This window comes from Canis lupus, chromosome 21 (genome assembly GCF_048164855.1).
Source record: "Canis lupus baileyi chromosome 21, mCanLup2.hap1, whole genome shotgun sequence".
NCBI lineage: Eukaryota > Metazoa > Chordata > Mammalia > Carnivora > Canidae > Canis > Canis lupus.
The window spans coordinates 33,078,092-33,096,583 of NC_132858.1; the positions used below are offsets into that span (position 1 = coordinate 33,078,092).

The following is an 18,492-nucleotide window of genomic DNA, read 5'->3' on the forward strand; positions in this document are numbered from 1 at the left end:
GCCCAGCCTGGCTTTGCCCATGGCCAGGGAGCCCGGCCCCTGGTCTCCCCGACTCCCCTCTTCCTGGTCGTGATGCAGCGGGACCTCGTGCCCTGGATTCACTCTGAGATGATGAGGTCATTATGTGTCTTGCTTTTTCTTTAGAGTATTTGTAAGCATTTCTTGAGGAAAATTTTATATAAACCTTTGAAATTTCTGGCCAGGAAATTAGGCAGACATCTGGAAAAGAAGCAGCGTTGCTTACTCCCATCCAAAATGTATTTTTGCTTCATGCCTCTATTTTTTTTCAAAAGACAATATACAAGTCTCTCTTAGCCATGAGACTTTCTAGAGCAAGAGCGTCTAAATAGTCTGGGACTTGTCTTCTGCATCTTAGAAAAAGAAGTTTAAATTTCTGTTCCATCCCTACACTTCAGAGGGCTGCAGTGTGGCATAGAGTTGTCACATGTACTAAATCAATACCATTTACTGTTGGAAGGAAAATATAATCTGCACCCAATAAGCAGAAACATAAATACAGCATCCCAAGGAAGTTAGTCAATAAGTGCTTTTCTTCTCCATCTGTTGCTGCTGAGCTTGGCTAGTTCTCCCTTATGGTGGTTTGTAGTCTCTGTCTTCTGATATGTTCTCGTTGGTGGAGGCTTTATGAGGTGGTTTCCTGAGCTGTTATAAGAGTCTTTTCCACACTCATTGAGTGGCCGCCTTGATTGATCTTAACAGCACCTTCGAAAATTCTGGTGGAAATCTTTTCTTAGTTGAGGTTTTTAGATATTGGCTATATAACTGAATAAGGAGTTCCATATTTCAAAGTAGTATGTTTGGAAGGGTGCCCAGAGTAAAGAAAACATTAATAGGCATAAAAAGCTAGCATATGGATGCTATAAGAAGTATAATGGAAAATGTCCAAATAAAGTAGTGGAACCTTCCAATCAAAGGGTGTGAGGGGCAGTAAGGAAAATATGTTCTCTCTTATGTTTCTGCCAAAATGTGAGGACAATACAACCTATAGAGTATATTCAGCAGATGCTGGAAACTGCAAAAAAGAGCACTAGTCACAGCTAGCTTAGTTTAAAATAACATACTATTTATGTCTGTATTCAAATGCAATTATGTTCTATGTTAATTGATCTATTTTATTTGTGTTATTTGGTCTATTAAGGCCACCTTAAATTAATATAATTAGCTTTTACCAAATTGTTCACAGAGAAAAAATGAGACACTAGGAATTATTTCCTCAGAAAGGTCAATCTAAAAATGATCTATAATATGGCGGTGTCCCTTATCCATGGGGGATGTGTTCTGAACCCCTTAGTGGATACGTGAAACCGCGGATGCCACCACACCCTATACATACTACATTTTATCCCTATAGATATATACCTGTGATAAAATTTAATTTATAAATTGAACATAGAGATTAAAGACAATAATAATAAAATAGGACAATTATAACAATAGGCTCTAATAAGAGTTATGTGAATGTGTTTGTGTCTCTCAAAATATCTTATTGTACGGTATTTACCCTTCCTCTGCTCGTGATGCTGTGAGATGATAAAGCCTTTACGCGAGGAGCTGAGGTGAGGTGAATGATGTAGGCATTGTGATGTGGCGTCATGCAGCTATTGACCTTCTGACCCTATGTCAGAAGGAGGAGCATCTGCTTCCAGACCATGGTTGACCCCAGGTAACTGAATCCACAGATAAGGGGGAACTACTGTAAGTTCTGAACCCGGTCAGTTGGTAATTGTCTTTAAGTCCCTATTATGCAGCCAGTTACATGGGAGTAATATAAGTGAGGAATATATGTCAGGAATAAGTGAGGAATAAGGTGTAACTGCTTTTTTTCAAGAGTTTAAAAACTAGTTAAAAACGATGGCTGGCAACATTTTCTTTCTCCACACTAGGGCAGTTATTTCAAGGTTTTTTATTATAAAGATTTTATTTTGCTCCCAAATTCAAAGGAACACTTCTTATTTGGAGTCCTGAATACAAATGTTAAATTATTTTTATTTGATGCAAAGAGCTTTCGGTAGGAGCTGTCATATGTTGTAGAAGATTCCAATATTCTTTTCATGGTAGGGTATAACAGCCTAATAGTCAGATGAAAGACAGACCTGGTTGCTCTTACAGCCAAACTAGAGAAGACCTCCAGGCAGGGCCAAGAGTAACAGCAGGGACAGAGCAACAGCGAGCTGGAGTATGTATGGCAAATAGAGTGGGATTAGCGGGGTTTCTCAATCCTGGCAGATTGGCTAAATGGAATGTTTTGGCGGGCTCTAAGGCATAAGAGCAGTCTTCATTGTGTGTTACCTGGCCTTGGGGTGATTAGGGCTGACTCACAGTGGCTTGGAGCGTGAAAGCTTAATAAGCAAAGTAATTGGAGATGTACTTAATTAGCTGCTCAAGAAAAGGAACTTCTTGAACTCTTTCTGGGTCTCAAAACTGGGTCACCACAGCACAGTTAAAAAAGAAAACTATAGCACTGGGTGTTATACTGTATGTTGTCAAATTGAATTTAAATTTTAGAAATGTAAACAAATTTTTTTTAATTAAAAATACAGGATGCCCAGATGAAAAACAAGGAATAATTTATCTAAGTATTCCTCAAATATTACATAGAATACATTTATACTAAATAAATTATTCTATGAATACCTGAGATTCTAATTTAAAACAAAAAGAAAGAAAGAAAGAAAGAAAGAAAGAAAGAAAGAAAGAAAGAAAGAAAGAAAGAAAGAAAGAAAGAAAACTATATGAGGTGCCTGGGTGGCTCAGTCAGGTAAGCGGTCAACTCTTGGTTCCAGCTCAGGCCGTGATCTCACGGTCCTGGGATCAAGCCTGTTGTCAGGCTCTTATGCTCAGTAAGGAGTCTGCTTCAGGATTCTCTCTCTCTCTCTCTGCCTCCTCACTCGCTCATGCTTTCTATCTCTCAAATAAATAAATCTTTTTTAAAAAGGAAACTATATTACATAATGATAGATACAAACTATAAAATATTATTTATAATTCAGAAATTTATCTTTCATATGTATAATACATATTTAATGAACACAAATTGATCCCATGATAGACACTGAGAAAATAAAGATCAATAAAAGTCTTTTAGTTCAGTGAGAAAAAAAAAAAAAAACAATGATAATGTAGTTAAAAATGTAAGAGAGTCATAACACAAGGTGATGTTGGAAACAAATGTAGGGGTCACTTTTACAACCCAGACCACTGAGAGAAAGTTTGCATATGTAGGATGCATCATGAAAAAACATACGGAAGCAAAATATAATTTAATAAACAGAAGTCTTACCAAAAAACCCAGTACAAGTGAACTTATAAGTCAGTAAAGGAAGACCCAGGAAGATCAAGAGGCTTGGTTTATGCCATAGATACAGCGAACAGCCTAGCATACCTTTCACACTTAGTATTCATCTATATTTTCCCTTGCAGGTCAACATCAATGATGTTGAATCACCAATTACATGTATTTTACCATCTAGACATATGAGCATTATAATAACCTGGCCAGAAGGACCAATCATCTAAAGAATAGACTTAGAATTCCATTCTTTTTAAATGAATGCATCTCTGGACATCTGGGCCCTCACCTTAGACCTGAGCTTCATGGTGGCTATAACTGGGGTTGAGCTTTGTGTGAGAGTATTGAAGCAACCGCAAAGAGTAAGATGAAGCTGTGGTCTCCTGTGGAGATGTAAATGAGTTTCCAAAATGTTAAATGTTAAACCCAGGGAAAAGGCAGGGACTAAATTCAAGGTTTAGTGACATGTAGGAGGAGTGAGTTGGATCCTGGAACGCAACCTAGAGACACACCCTGAACAAGGGTTGGAGAGGAAAGTGGTAGCACATGTTGGTGACCTAATCTGTGCTAAGCAGGGAGCCTCTCAGGACTCAATGTGTTAATGGTCGAGTCTTCACTTGCAAAAAATTAAGCCTTTCTGTTTGTATTTTATGACATTAAAATAGCTCTATACTGGAGGAAATATATTGGGTTACTCCATTCTTATGTAGTAGTAAACTCCATTATCTTTTTTCATTTTAACAAAATTGACTATATTACATTGATCCAGAATCCATAGAGAATTAAACCTTGATAATTTAGGGACACCTGGTGGCTCAGCAGTTGCGTATCAGCCTTCAGCTCAGGGCGTGATCCTGGAGACCTGGGATCGAATCCTGCATCAGGCTCCCTGTGAGGAGCCTGCTTCTCCCTCTGTCGTGTCTCTGCCTCTTCCTCTGTGTGTCTCATGAATAAATAAATAAAAATCTTAAAAAAAAAAACCTTGATAATTTAAAAGAATTGCTGATATTTGAGTCCAATAACATTTTTTACCTGTAGTTTTAGAGCTCCCACTATAGGGAGGTTCATAATATAAAGTAATTTATAATCTCATTGTTTATAATCTGATTGAGATATGATAAATCAATACAGCCAAAGAAATATACAAAATGTTTCAGAGGAATGCATCATTTATGTGAAATAGTTGACCTTTTGGGTTATGATCACTTTGCATGTTACCGAAGATATAGACTGTGATTTTGTAGTACTGGCACCTACATACACAATCTTCATTACTGAACCAACCCCTGAAACTTCAGTAACAGGCCTTCAAACTTAGCTTATCCAATTCAAACTGACTTCACCACTATTCTCCTATTTATATTTCCCCTTATTGCCTAAAATATGTCCTTTTACAGTTGGCATATCTAAATCATGGTTGAAACAAGATACAGTTATTGATTTGGGTTACATGTTCCATAAGAACTACATACATGAATCGATTTTACTCTTATACTGATCTCTTCCACTCCAACTTCACTACTATTTCATGGCATTGATTTGGGACAGTTGTTCTTGGAATGTTGACTAATTACTTCATAGTTTTGCCATTGAAGATGTTTCTGCATCTCCCATACTGTTCTTCTACAGGTAGTATACACTTCAATGGATTTTACTTCATTATCCTATTGGATAACCTGTCTTCTATCTGTCGGGCTTTGCCTATTACATCTGTTGTGACAACTGATACTTGTATTCATTTCTACCATTATTTATTTATTTATTTATTTATTTATTTATTTATTTATTTATGATTTTATTTATTTATTCATGAGAGACACACACACACAGAGAGGCAAAGACACAAGAAGAAGGAGAAGCAGGCTCCATGCAGAGAGCCCAATGTGGGACTCAATCCTGGGACTCCAGGATCAGGTCCTGAGCCAAAGGCAGACGCTCAACCGCTGAGCCACCCAGGCATCCCCATTTTATCTTTTTAATGTGTCACTTTTTCTGTTTTTATTTTTCTTATATCTTACTTTTTTGTCATACTGATTGATTTTTCCTTTTAATCTTTTCCCTTTGGATAGAAATACTCAGGATTGTATTACATATAATTAACTTTATAAAGTTATTTAGTATCTCAATCTCCTACCAATTGATATAAGACATTTAGGACACTTAAATTCTGATCTTCCTTTCCCTGAGTTACATGCTTCTGTTATATAAAATTCTACTTACGCTCTGGAGGAGGGGCAAGATGGCAGAAGAGTAGGGTCCCCAAATCACCTGTCCCCACCAAATTACCTAGATAACCCTCAAATCATCCTCAAAATCTACGAATTCGGCCTGAGATTTAAAGAGAGAACAGGGATCCCTGGGTGGCGAAGCGGTTTGGCGCCTGCCTTTGGCCCAGGGCGCGATCCTGGAGACCCGGGATCGAATCTCACATCAGGCTCCCGGTGCATGGAGCCTGCTTCTCCCTCTGCCTGTGTCTCTGCCTCTCTCTCTCTCTCTCTCTGTGACTATCATAAATAAATAAAAATTAAAAAAAAAATTAAAATAAATAAATAAAGAGAACAGCTGAAATGCTACAGTGAGAAGAGTTCGCGCTTCTTTTTTATTTTTATTTTTTTTTTAAATTTTTTTTTATTTATTTATGATAGTCACAGAGAGAGAGAGAGAGAGGCAGAGACACAGGCAGAGGGAGAAGCAGGCTCCATGCACTGGGAGCCTGATGTGGGATTCGATCCCGGGTCTCCAGGATCGCGCCCTGGGCCAAAGGCAGGCGCCAAACCGCTGCGCCACCCAGGGATCCCGAGTTCGCGCTTCTATCAAGGTAGGAAGATGGGGAAAAGAACTAAGGAAACAAAAGGCCTCCAAGGGGGAGGGGCCCCGCGAGGAGCCGGGCTGAGGCCGGGGCGAGTGTCCCCAGGACAGGAGAGCCCCGTCCCGGAGAAGCAGGAGCTGCACCAACCTTCCCGGGCGGAAAGGGGCCCGCAGGGAGTTGGAGCAGGACCCAGGAGGGCGGGGATGCCCTCGGGCTCCCGGGGACACTGACAGACACCTGCGCCCCGGGAGAGTGCGCCGAGCTCCCTAAGGGCTGCAGCGCGCACGGCGGGACCCGGAGCAGCTCGGAGGGGCTCGGGCGGAGGAAGAGGCTCCGTGCGGAGGGGGCTGCGGGGCGGGAGCAGCTGGGGGGGCTCGGGGGCGGCTCCGCAGAGGGGGCTGCGGGGTGGGAGCAGCTTGGAGGGGCTCGGGGGCGGGAGCACGAATCCACCAGCGCAGACCCGGAGCACAGGGCGCCAGGACACAGCCCAGTATCCCGCCTCCCCCCGGGACAGGCAGAGGCCGGGAGGGCCCAGGACAGCAAGGATGCTCCTGCCCGAGCTGAGCAGAGCAGCGGCCCCGCCCCGGAGCCTCCAGGCCCTGCAGACGGAGAGCTCCGGAGTTCCTGCGGGGGCTGACTCCAGGGCTCCAGAGCTGGCCCCGCCACTGGGGCTGTTCCTCCTGGGGCCTCACGGGGTAAACAACCCCCACTGAGCCCTGCACCAGGCAGGGGCACAGCAGCTCCCCCAAGTGCTAACACCTGAAAATCAGCACAACAGGCCCCTCCCCCAGAAGACCAGCGAGACGGACAAGTTCCAGGGGAAGTCAAGGGACTTACAGTATACAGAAGCAGAAGATACTCCCCCGTGTTTGTTTGTTTTTTTCTTTTTTTTTTTTTGTTTTTTTTTCTTTTTGATTTCTGATTGCTTCCCCCACCCTTTTTTCCCCTTTCTTTTTCTTTCTCTTTTCCTTCTCTTTTTTCCTTTTTTTCTTCCTTTTTTCTTTTTTCTTTTTCTCTTTTCTTTCCTTCTTTCTCTCTCTTTTTCTCCTTTTCCCAATACAACTTGTTTTTGGCCACTCTGCACTGAGCAAAATGACTAGAAGGAAAACCTCACCTCAAAAGAAAGAATCAGAAACGGTCTTCTCTCCCACAGAGTTACAAAATCTGGATTATGTCAGATTCATTCAATTCAATGTCAGAAAGCCAATTCAGAAGCACTATTATACAGCTACTGGTGGCTCTAGAAAAAAGCATAAAGGATTCAAGAGACTTGACTGCAGAATTTAGATCCAATCAGGCAGAAATTAAAAATCAATTGAATGAGATGCAATCCAAACTAGAAGTCCTAACGACGAGGGTTAACGAGGTGGAAGAACGAGTGAGTGACATAGAAGACAAGATGATGGCAAAGAGGGAAACTGAGGAAAAAAGAGACAGACAATTAAAAGACCATGAAGACAGATTAAGGGAAATAAACGACAGCCTGAGGATGAAAAACCTACGTTTAATTGGGGTTCCCGAGGACGCCGAAAGGGACAGAGGGCCAGAATATGTATTTGAACAAATCATAGCTGAAAACTTTCCTAATCTGGGAAGGGAAACAGGCATTCAGATCCAGAAAATAGAGAGATACCCCCTAAAATCAATAAAAACCGTTCAACACCTTGACATTTAATAGTGAAGCTTGCAAATTCCAAAGATAAAGAGAAGATCCTTAAAGCAGCAAGAGACAAGAAATCCCTGACTTTTATGGGGAGGAATATTAGGGTAACAGCAGACCTCTCCACAGAGACCTGGCAGGCCAGAAAGGGCTGGCTGGATATATTCAGGGTCCTAAATGAGAAGAACATGCAACCAAGAATACTTTATCCAGCAAGGCTCTCATTCAAAATGGAAGGAGAGATAAAGAGCTTCCAAGACAGGCAGGAACTGAAAGAATATGTGACCTCCAAACCAGCTCTGCAATAAATTTTAAGGGGGACTCTTAAAATTCCCCTTTAAGAAGAAGTTCAGTGGAACAATCCACATAAACAAGGACTTAATAGATATCATGATGACACTAAACTCATATCTGTCAATAGTAACTCTGAACGTGAACGGGCTTAATGACCCCATCAAAAGGCGCAGGGTTTCAGACTGGATAAAAAAGCAGGACCCATCTATTTGCTGTCTACAAGAGACTCATTTTAGACAGAAGGACACCTACAGCCTGAAAATAAAAGGTTGGAGAACCATTTACCATTCAAATGGTCCTCAAAAGAAAGCAGGGGTAGCCATGCTTATATCAGATAAACTAAAATTTACCCCAAAGACTCTAGTGAGAGATGAAGAAGGACACTATCTCATACTTAAAGGATTATCCAACAAGAGGACTTAACAATCCTCAATATATATGCCCCGAATGTGGGAGCTGCCAAATATTTAAACCAATTAATAACCAAAGTGAATAAATACTTAGATAATAATACACTTATACTTGGTGACTTCAATCTAGCTCTTTCTACCCTCGATAGGTCTTCTAAGCACAACATCTCCAAAGAAACGAGAGCTTTAAATGATACACTGGACCTGATGGATTTCACAGATATCTACAGAACTTTACATCCAAACTCAACTGAATACACATTCTTCTCAAGTGCACATGGAAATTTCTCCAGAATAGACCACATACTGGGTCACAAATCGGTTCTGAACCGATACCAAAAGATTGGGATCGTCCCCTGCATATTCTCAGACCATAATGCCTTGAAATTAGAACTAAATCACAACAAGAAGTTTGGAAGGACCTCAAACACGTGGAGGTGAAGGACCATCCTGCTAAAAGATGAAAGGGTCAACCAGGAAATTAAGGAAGAATTAAAAAGATTCATGGAAACTAATGAGAATGAAGATACAACCGTTCAAAATCTTTGGGATGCAGCAAAAGCAGTCCTAAGGGGGAAATACATCGCAATTCAAGCATCCATTCAAAAACTGGAAAGAACTCAAATACAAAAGCTAACCTTACACATAAAGGAGCTAGAGAAAAAACAGCAGATGGACCCTACAACCAGCAGAAGAAGAGAGTTAATTAAAATTCGAGCAGAACTCAATGAAATCGAGACCAGAAGAACTGTGGAACAGATCAACAGAACCAGGAGTTGGTTCTTTGAAAGAATTAATAAGATAGATAAACCATTAGCCAACCTTATTAAAAAGAAGAGAGAGAAGACTCAAATTAATAAAATCATGAATGAGAAAGGAGAGATCACCACCAACACCAAGGAAATACAATCGATTCTAAAAACATATTATGAACAGCTATACGCCAATAAATTAGGCAATCTAGAAGAAATGGACGCATTCCTGGAAAGCCACAAACTACCAAAACTGGAACAGGAAGAAAATAGAAAACCTGAACAGGCCAATAACCAGGGAGGAAATTGAAGCAGTCATCAAAAACTTCCCAAGACACAAGAGTTCAGGGCCAGATGGCTTCCCAGGGGAATTCTATCAAACGTTTAAAGAAGAAATCATACCTATTCTCCTAAAGCTGTTTGGAAAGATAGAAAGAGATGGAGTACTTCCAAATTTGTTCTATGAGGCCAGCATCACGTTAATTCCAAAACCAGACAAAGACCCGACCAAAAAGGAGAATTACAGACCAATATCCCTGATGAACATGGATGCAAAAATTCTCAACAAGATACTAGCCAATAGGATCCAACAGTACATTAAGAAAATTATTCACCATGACCAAGTAGGATTTATCCCCGGGACACAAGGCTGGTTCAACACTCATAAAACAATCAATGTGATTCATCATATCAGCAAGAGAAAAACCAAGAACCATATGATCCTCTCATTAGATGCAGAGAAAGCATTTGACAAAATACAGCATCCATTCCTGATCAAAACTCTTCAGAGTGTAGGGATAGAGGGAACTTTCCTCGACATCTTAAAAGCCATCTACGAAAAGCCCACAGCAAATATCATTCTCAATGGGGAAGCACTGGGATCCTTTCCCCTAAGATCAGGAACAAGACAGGGATGTCCACTCTCACCACTGCTATTCAATATAGTATTGGAAGTCCTAGCCTCAGCAATCAGACATCAAAAAGACATTAAAAGCGTTCAAATTGGCAAAGAAGAAGTCAAACTCTCCCTCTTCGCCGATGACATGATACTCTACATAGAAAACCCAAAAGCCTCCACCCCAAGATTGCTAGAACTCATACAGCAATTTGGTAGCATGGCAGGATACAAAATCAATGCCCAGAAATCAATGGCATTTCTATACACTAACAATGAGACTGAAGAAAGAGAAATTAAGGAGTCAATCTCATTTACAATTGCACCCAAAAGCATAAGATACCTAGGAATAAACCTAACCAAAGAAGTAAAGGATCTATACCCTAAAAACTATAGAACACTTCTGAAAGCAATTGAGGAAGAAACCAAGAGATGGAAAAATATTCCATGTTCATGGATTGGCAGAATTAATATTGTGAAAATGTCAGTGTTACCCAGTTTAATGCAATCCCTATCAAAATACCATGGACTTTCTTCAGAGAGTTAGAACAAATTATTTTAAGATTTGTGTGGAATCAGAAAAGACCCTGAATAGCCAGGGGAATTTTAAAAAAGAAAACCATATCTGGGGGCATCACAATGCCAGATTTCAGGTTGTACTACAAAGCTGTGGTCATCAAGACAGTGTGGTACTGGCACAAAAACAGACACATAGATCAATGGAACAGAATAGAGAACCCAGAAGTGGACCCTGAACTTTATGGTCAACTAATATTCGATAAAGGAGGAAAGACTATCCATTGGAAGAAAGACAGTCTCTTCAATAAATGGTGCTGGGAAAATTTGACATCCACATGCAGAAGAATGAAACTAGACCACTCTCTTTCACCATACACAAAGATAAACTCAAAATGGATGAAAGATCTAAATGTGAGACAAGATTCCATCAAAATCCTAGAGGAGAACACAGGCAACACCCTTTTTGAACTTGGCCACAGTAACTTCTTGCAAGATACATCCAGGAAGGCAAAAGAAACAAAAGCAAAAATGAACTATTGGGACTTCATCAAGATAAGAAGCTTTTGCACAGCAAAGGATACAGTCAACAAAACTAAAAGACAACCTACAGAATGGGAGAAGATATTTGCAAATGACGTATCAGATAAAGGGCTAGTTTCCAAGATCTATAAAGAACTTCTTAAACTCAACACCAAAGAAACAAACAATCCAATCATGAAATGGGCAAAAGACATTAACAGAAATCTCACGGAGGAAGACATAGGCATGACCAACAAGCACATGAGAAAATGCTCTGCATCACTGGCCATCAGGGAAATACAAATCCAAACCACAATGAGATCCCACCTCACACCAGTGAGAATGGGGAAAATTAACAAGGCAGGAAACAACAAATGTTGGAGAGGATGCGGAGAAAAGGGAACCCTCTTACACTGTTGGTGGGAATGTGAACTGGTGCAGCCACTCTGGAAAACTGTGTGGAGGTTCCTCAAAGAGTTAAAAATAGACCTGCCCTACGACCCAGCAATTGCACTGTTGGGGATTTACCCAAAGATTCAGATGCAATGAAACGCCGGGACACCTGCACCCCGATGTTTCTAGCAGCAATGTCCACAATAGCCAAACTGTGGAAGGAGCCTCGGTGTCCATCGAAAGATGAATGGATAAAGAAGATGTGGTTTATGTATACAATGGAATATTCCTCAGCCATTAGAAATGACAAATACCCACCATTTGCTTCAACGTGGATGGAACTGGAGGGTATTATGCTGAGTGAAGTAAGTCAATCGGAGAAGGACAAACAGTGTATGTTCTCATATTCATTTGGGTAATATGAATAATAGTGAAAGGGAATATAAGGAAGGGAGAGGAAATGTGTGGGAAATATCGGAAAGGGAGACAGAACAAAAAGACCCCTAACTCTGGGAAACAAACTAGGGGTGGTGGAAGGGGAGGAGGGCAGGGGGTGGGGGTGAATGGGTGACGGGCACTGAGGGGGAGACTTGACGGGATGAGCACTGGGTGTTATTCTGTATGTTGGTAAATTGAACACCAATAAAAAATTAATTTATTTAAAAAAATAAAATTCTACTTATGTTTTTTGTTAAATACGCAGTTAGACCACACTATTATTACCTTACATATACAAAACATAGTTCAATTTACTTATATATTTATTTATTTGCTCATTAAACCCTTTTGCATCTTAGGTCTCTTTTCCTTAAGTACATCTGATAGAAATTATACATACTTTTAATTCATTAATTCATTACTGGACTAATAAAAAAAACAAAGAAATATTTAGGGACAAATACAAAGAATAAGAACAACAATGATAAAAATAGGGAGACAAAATGAAATTAGAAACCAAAATGGATAAATGTTCAAAGTGGAGTTTACATCAATAGATCTTCAATAAAAGCATGTATATTTTCAATGATTCAGTATCTCATTGTTTTATTTCTAGAGGGTTATTCATATATCCAGACCATGTGAGTCAGGGGAATGGATATCAGAGATGGTTTTGATTTGAAAGACTGTATAAGAAATGGGAGAAAAATAAGACATGAAGTAAGACCTAAGAAAGGGAAGCCTATGTAGGACTTTGAGATCACTTCAAAGACTAAGTATCTCCAAAAGGGATGAGGATTTGAAGGAAAATCTTATGAATATTTTTATACTGTAATAAGGATTTTGAGTCAAGGTCATTGATACTGACACATCAAGACTTACTATCTTTTGATTAATAATCAAGCTAATACATTTTAAAAACAAATGGAGCTTCATAATTTTTGTTAACTTAAGTCCACAACTGGTAGCTATCTCACTATTAATATCTTTTACTTTTAAATATTCTATTTGGGAAACAGACACAATAATAGTGGCTTACTAAAGATAAAACAGCGTTCTGGCCTTCCTGTAATCGTAGAATGAAAGTGTGTTTGTGTCTGCGTGTTTAAAAATCCTTTTCCATCTGGCTTAAACTCCTTCTTCCAGATCCGTTACATCTGTATCAACTTTGACCCAAGGATGGAATTTAAAAGTCACCCCACCATCTGGCATTCTTTCTAGCCTTGCTCTTGAGATGAGGTTTCCGAGAGCCTCATACCGTAACAACATGGGACTTTGAGGCTGCCAGTTTTCGGCTCAGCTCATTACTCAAAATGTTCCTCACAACTCCTCTGTCTCCTCTGTAGAGGAGAGACATATACTAATCCTTATATATAATATATATAATAATATAATATAATATATTATATATATAATCCTTTATACTAATCATGCAAATGAGTGTTTTCTCTGCTAGAATTCAGACTTAATGGAAGGTACATTATTTTTCTTGCCTTTTTCATTCCCTCAGTACTCAATAGGATTTAGCATGGTGTTTTGCAAAGACACATTGAATGAATAAATCAATTAATTAATAACTTGATTCCTCCTCTCTAGAAAAAAACTCTTTCTACCCCCTTTTTTGAGATATATTTCTGGTCCTCTGAGTCACAAATTAAGTACCAACTCCTATCCAATAGCATAGGCACCAGCACTTACCTACTGAAAGCTTAGTGGCTGAAATGTGCTATCTATCAGATGTGGCAGTGCGACAAATGCAAAATAATGTTCTTCTCTTTGTAAACAGGGTGAATGCCATGTAAATGCAGATGTATTACATTTTATTTAGTTCTACTTTTATAGTAACAATTACTTCCCTTTAAATTATAAAGATCACACTCCTTCCAGGACTATAAAATGTATAGTAAACCCAGAGACATTGAGATAATTAATTAGTTCTAAAAGCACTCACTTCCTACAAGAAACATTTCTACTGTGAAATTAGAAAAAACAACGACAACACCACAGTTCGGTTTTGAGGGTTTTTTTTGGTCAAAAACACTTAATGCATTGACTACAGAAAAACATTCTGTAAACTTGCTACTGTTTGTTAGAATATAAATATCATTGACTGGAGAACCAAAAAAAGACACCAAAAAAAAAGAAAAACCCATATGACAAGATACTTTAGCTGGGGTTAAGAAAATACCCATTCAGTTTCAAATATTTATAATTGATGTAATTTTATTTTATCTATTACTCCAGTAAAACATAATTGTTTTACCTAAATGACATTAGGCTTTTATAAAAGCGAAAGAAAAGTCAAATCTCTACTATCTTCACTTGAATTACTGTCGTCACTTGTAAATATAAGGTTTCCTGTACATCTGTTTCATAATCCTCCTCCCAAGGATGACTGGCTAAAGAATTTAAATGTCATGATGGTTCTAAACCAGCTGCCATGCTTAAAGAGCCCTTCCTGGAAAGAGTTTAGTGAACAGGCATGGAGAATGCCATTCTTGGAAATAAGATCGGAGGCACCAAAAAATGCTTTTTTCCAGCAATTTAACTGTCATGTATCTTCAAATTTAACACTAATCTAAAAAAGACCTTCCTCTTGATTTGCACTTGTGATATAAACATTTACATAAAATCAAGATTTGAGGGAAATCAAGAGTTGCCACAATGTGAATTATCCCAATGAAAAAAATTGTCTGCATTTTTAATTTATGTGCATGTTTGACGCATATTTTACTCATGTATACTGCTATTATAAAATACACAACGAACGTTTTATAAAGAAAATAATGTGTGCTTTCTTTTTAAACATTGTCCAATATCCTCCCTTCATTTGTACTTTCTTTCTCCTAAGCATATGTTAGGTATATTCAGTAATGTAGAACCTATAAGACAGGTGGACCTGATAGCAAAATTCATTTTGAAAGTCAGCTCATCAAAAACCTTCATTTCCTTGACTACAGTAAGCCATTTAACTGATAAAATCATGCAATTTTCATTCAAATGGAATGTTATATATTCAATTATTTCTTAGTCCTCTTATTAAGATAATTGAAAACAATATAATTTAAATAAAAGTCATAAAAAGATAAAAGCTAGATAATTTAATCCCCTCCCTTAAAAACCTAGATATCTATATAAAATAAAAAACTACATATATTCTAAACTGTCAGAGTGAGAATGGAGCATTAAGAGGAAAGATGTTGATGGTAAACGCAATGATGTAGCCCTGAAAATGACAAGTTTCATAGGGTAAACAGAGCAAAATTTGGGGGTGAATCTCTATTCAGCAAAAATAACTTTTTCAACAGACCATTATTCAGTAAAGGTAAAATTGACAGAAGGTTATTGAAGAGGGTCATATTATATTATACATTTCTTCTTTGAGGAAAAGCCACAAAAGTGTGATTGAATATGTTTAATTATTTTTCAAACTCTAAAGAATAAAATTTCAAGATAATTGATAAGTAGTTAATAGTAGTTGTAATAATAGCTATCATGGTAATTAGCAATTGCACTATAGCAGTAATAATAGTCATAGTTGATATTTATCAAGCCCATATTTCATGCCTAATATATGTAGTAAACTATGTGTTAAGCAGTTTCTATGAATTAAGCACATGGTCCAAGATCTTAATGCTTAGATGAGGTGAAGCCAGAATGAGAAACTAAATGGGCTAATCCCTGGGCCTGTGCTATTGGCCAGTAGGCTTTGGGCCTCCATCTGTATCATCATTAGCATGGGGGATGAGAGCATGGAGAAGATATAAGCTAAGTCTTTAGAAAGAATACATTTAAAAATATGTTTTATAATTATTTCTTAATTACTTTTAAGTTACCATTATGTAGGCTATTGGTATTTGAAAATGGAGAAAAAAGATGAGTAAGGAAAACGAAGTGGTCTAGGCAGACAATAGAAACAAAGGTAGTAACTTTAAAGCCGTTTAAACATTGTGCTAAATTAGCTTAATTTGAAAAGCTTCTAAGCAGAGAGCAATAAAAGAAAAACAGAAAAAGAAAGGAAATAGTCATATTCCATTACGCAGTGAACGGGGCAACTGCTCTCTTTAAACTGCCGTGGTCCTGTAGCAGTTGGTGCATACGCCTGCCTCTCCCAGGGCCCATTACAGAGCATCTACCCCGCCCCGACTCGGCAGCGCTGGTGTGATGGGAATCCAGGGCCCTAAACCTTGCTGTTTGCATTAAGAGAGGCACACAACCCACAGGTAGGGAAAGGATTCATATGGGGAACAGAGCCAATCAGATTATTTCGTTCAGAACTTTCGAGAACATAGAATGTAGTCAACTAGTACTGGATGGCTGCCAAATGACGTGTTTTGGGGTTAAGGCTGCAGGCACTGAGTCATTTAAGGGTGATAAATAAGCAGAGGAAGTCCTTCTACTGACCAAAATGGGAAAGTACAGCAAATGAGCAGAGAGGCAAAAACAAGAGCCTTGGAAGCTCTGAGAAACAGAGATGAAGTCCAGTTAGTCCAGAGATGAAACCTGCCAGCTTTCCAGTTTTTGTAAAATTAGATTCTCCTTACGTTCATTTCTCAAAGTCTGAGTCTGAGTTTTGTTTTGTTTTTTCCACAACAATCCCTTATCTGATCCTTGCTTAAGTGACTCATGTATCCTCGAAATTAAAATCACCTTGACTGGAACAACAGTATGCCAATTTCCATTTTCTTATTTGAAAATGTTCACTTGGTTTAGATTTAAGAAAAGAGGTGTGAGAAGTGGGAAAATCTGGCTTCATGTAATTTTTTTTTTCTTTTTTGATGAGTGGACAAACAGCAGAGAATTGGCTTCTTGGAGCTAAGTCTGATGAGATGTTTCCTAAACCAGGCCCCGTTGGAGGAAACCTGGGAACTTTCTGTCAAAGGAACAACCAGAAAGTAGAAGATGAAGTAATTGAGAAATTCCAATATTCACAGTAGAAAAAGTTACACTGAAATTCAGTACCAATGTATCCAAGATATTTGTTTTATTTAAAATTTCCCCATTTCGGTTTTTCCTTTTCACCATTAGGTTTTCAACTGATGACATCACAAAAATGATATTTTTGTCATTCTTTTCTACAAAGAAAAGAAATTATATGACATTTCTTGACTCATGTAATTAACATTTATTTAGTTAACCTTTGCTTGGTGCCAGAGTTTTAAAGGAAATAAGATATATCCCTAGTATAAAAGTATAAAAGTCACTTCCAATTTACAGGAGAAAATACTGGTTTTGAAGTACAAAAGCATATTAAACTTTTAAATGATGTTTTAAAACTTGATAATAGTTTATTAACATTTTATAAAAATTAAGTTAGAGTTAAAATTAGGTTAAGAGTTTTAAGCAAAATGCAATATGCTTATCTGCTTCACTGATAATGAATCTATCTTTTAAAACTTATTTGCAAAATATACTGCTGATGAACATTAAATTAAAAACAAATCTGCCTAATGATTAATCAGATGCTTAATGAAATACTTAAGTTCCAACCATGTTGCAAAAATTCTACCAGACAAAAATAATATTTAACACATTATTCTCCTATGTTCTTATGGGTTGACTTGTGAAATACTTAATTAGGACTCTACTTGAACCTGATGAACTATATGTTAAATTGCGTTCTGTAAATTCAAGGTTATTTTAGTGCAAGAAAGTGATTACTTAGACATTTACCAATCCTCTCTCCTCTCCACATCAACACTAAACTCAGTGATAATATTTAGTAGGTGCTTAAAGAAGTTGTTGAATAAATGAATATCTCAAGAGTAAGCATTTAAAAATCTATTTTCCATGCTAAGCAATATGCGAAGTGAAAGAATAACTTTCTTAAGGGCTAACAAAACAATTAGGAAAGTGATACCAATATAAATACTCTATTTTTTATTCTTTACTTTCTCACTTTGCTTTAGGAAAGTGATAGTTAATATAATAACACCAACTACAAGGAAACAAGGTAATTTAATATAAATGTATCATTTTGTGCAGTGGCATAAGGAACTATTTCATGGATGACCCTGGTAAAGAATCCAGACTCAGACAAAGAATGAATATGCTGTATTTTGTGTCTTAGTCCAGCTCAAATTAGAAAGGCATGAGTGCTTTCAAAGAAAACTCAAGCACACTTATGGTAGATATTCTTTGTATCGAATAAATTGTTAAAATTATTTCAAAAGGGAAATCCTTGATTTTCAGACATGGATGAGCCAATCAGGGGTCATAATTAAAACCAAATGCAAAAAATTCATTCAGCCTTCTGAAATGTGTAGGTTGTTTGTGTGTGTGGAGTAGGGGATGGAGGAAAAGATATAGATAACTGACAGTTTTGAGCATAGGTGAATTTAGGTAATTATATTTTGGTATAAAAATAATATGACAGGGACACCTGGGGGGCTCAGCAGTTGAGCATCTGCCTTGGCTCAGGGCATGATTCCGGGGTCCTGGGATCGAGTCCTGCGTCGGGCTCCCTGCATGGGGCCTGCTTCTCCCTCTGCCT

The 18,492-nt window shown here is 38.2% G+C and overlaps 1 long non-coding RNA gene across 1 annotated transcript in view; it reads left to right on the forward strand.

The window, feature by feature from the left end:
- Nucleotides 1–18,492, forward strand: part of LOC140613002 (uncharacterized) — a 28,864-nt gene that overhangs the window by 416 nt on the left and 9,956 nt on the right. The gene's annotated exons all lie outside the window — the stretch shown is intronic.